The sequence below is a fragment of the Cyprinus carpio genome, unplaced genomic scaffold, assembly GCF_018340385.1.
Source record: "Cyprinus carpio isolate SPL01 unplaced genomic scaffold, ASM1834038v1 S000001064, whole genome shotgun sequence".
NCBI classification, from domain to species: domain Eukaryota; kingdom Metazoa; phylum Chordata; class Actinopteri; order Cypriniformes; family Cyprinidae; genus Cyprinus; species Cyprinus carpio.
The window spans coordinates 8419-10793 of NW_024873785.1; the positions used below are offsets into that span (position 1 = coordinate 8419).

The 2375-nt window shown below is 39.0% G+C and overlaps 1 pseudogene; it reads left to right on the forward strand.

Annotated features, from left to right (window-relative positions):
* Positions 1-884: 884 nt before the first annotated feature.
* Positions 885-1813, forward strand: LOC109051950 (annotated as a pseudogene).
* The last annotated feature ends 562 nt before the right edge of the window (positions 1814-2375 follow it).

Here is a 2375-nt window from a genome sequence, read left to right on the forward strand (position 1 = left end):
AGAATGCTCTGTGCAAAACAACAACACTATTTAATTTTTGTTATTTACCGCATATATTTTGTTTTGACAATATAGTCGATGTCCTTCATTATCAGAATACGGTCAGGAATTTACGTCAATTTAAAAATATTTTTTAATGTTATTATTGCTCATTAAAACCATCCTTGATTTAACCTAAGCCGAGTCATTTCCAGAAGTGGTCCAGATCCGGAGGCCGGTTTTTTATGGTGAGGCCCAGTGCTTTTACAGCCGTAACAAAAATGCATGTGCTAGAGCGAGCTGCGGGCCACAATCGGCCCGGGTTAACACACGCCGATGCCGAATAAGCCGCAGACGCCGCCGGGGCCAAGCCGAGCTCGGGCCGATTGTACATGCTGGGACACGAAGTTGCGTAGGCTCAAGGTGGTAGCTATGCGCTTGGTGTCGGCAGACTTAAAAAAAAAAAAAAAAAAAAAAACATAATAAAATCAAATTGTTTTTAGCAAATCACCACCAGAATCTTGTTCTAAATCTCACAGACTACCACTGGCTTTTATTTTGATAGGCCATATTTACTATTACTTCCGGGTCACGTGGCCAACCTGTCTGTATTTCAATGTATATCTTCAAAACGAAAAAAATGGAAAAAGGAATTTCAAAAAAACCAAATCGACCGTTATTTGATTTTGGTTTTTGTCATTTTTTTCGTTTTTGGATTCAGAACCAAAAACGGGAGAACGGCTCTGTTTTTACCGTTTCTTTGTTTTTGGTTTGAAACGACAAACGAAAAACAGGTGGTTTTCTCGTTATTATTTTGTTTTGTGTTTCAAATGAAAAAACAAACTATCAAAACGTACACGGAGAAATGTTAGAAGTTACTTGTAGAAATCAAGGCTGTTGAGTCAAGTAATCCATTCAAGCATGGATCTTAAGGTGATTGTGTTGTTTTTGGCCGTGACTTTGGTCGTGGAGAGCGCTGGGATTCCTGGAGGCCTTGTAGCTGCAGACATTAACGATAAAGATGTTCAGAAGGCGTTACGCTTCGCAGTGGACCATTACAACAGGCCAAAGCAACGATGTGTTTTGTGCGTAAAGTTTCCAAAGTCATCAAGGTTCAACAACAAGTATAAGTACTTCATACGTTGATTCGGTTTGTAATCGTTTAAACTGGGAACGTCGCTGAATCAAACCCAGTGATAAAGTTTCTCCTAAAACGCTGTCATGACTGAATAATGATGACGTAAAGATTTGTTCAGAATTGTGAAATCTCAGAACCATAAAATTGTTCCCAGTTGTACAAAGAGAACAACAGAACTGTTTGCCTCAACTTGAAAGATATTTATGCTACATAAATCTTATATACAGTAAGCGAGTAAAGGATTGTTTGTGTGACTTGCTACACCTGTTCAATAAATATTCTAACCTAACCTTGAAAAGGTGAGACGGTGCTTTCTCTCCAGCATGACCTTTAACAGTGGTGACTGGCCCCTAACTTAAATTAAAGAAGAACTTTAAGGCCCAGAGCCCCAGTTTTTAAACTCCGGGTTGGCCCAACTATGTCTGAACACATTTCTGATTGACACTCCAGGTTGCTGCTGGCATGAAATACATCTTCACTGTGAAGATGGACATAACCAACTGCAAAAAGGGTGGCGTTAAGACCATGGTGTGCCGTTCCGAAGAATGCCATGTTGCACAGGTGATACACTCTACTTTACAATATTATTGTCTACATTTCTCGATTTTCAGTTTTTCTTTTTTTTTCTTCAAGGTCATTCAGTGCAAAATAACGGTCTGGATGCCAGCCATGGTTCAACTCCTTGAAAGTCACTGAAAACACCTGCATGTAGAGCTTGTGACGAGTGCAGTTTGGGGTGTTTTAACATTCAAGCAGCAATAAAATTTACTTGATGTTGTAATACAATGTGAACGAAGTCGTTTTATTTCTTGATAAAATGGAGACCTTTTGTCCTGAGAACCTGTCAACAAAAGAACGCTTTGAGACGATTATCTGGAAAACCAAGCTATAATTTGTAGAAATATCGGAAATGAGACAACGCATGTTTCTATATTAGCATACCCTTTACTATTAAAGCATGATTGAACAATGTCTATGTGCTCCCACTGGCACATGACACATGAAAATAATTTTCATTTCAATTGAAACTGATTTGAAAATATTTAATGCTAAATGGAGGAAAAAGGTTAAACACGTATGGTTTAACGTTGACTTATTTTAAGATCTGTATGTTGAATCAATTTAATGTCTTAGCTAACAGCATCCAAGTCTTAAGCAAGGGCATGTGTGCGACTCATGTCGACTCGGGTGGCCGTCTTCTGAAGCGTGTCTTGGGCATGCAAGTGGGCAACTAACTCTCTTTGAATGGGGGAAACAT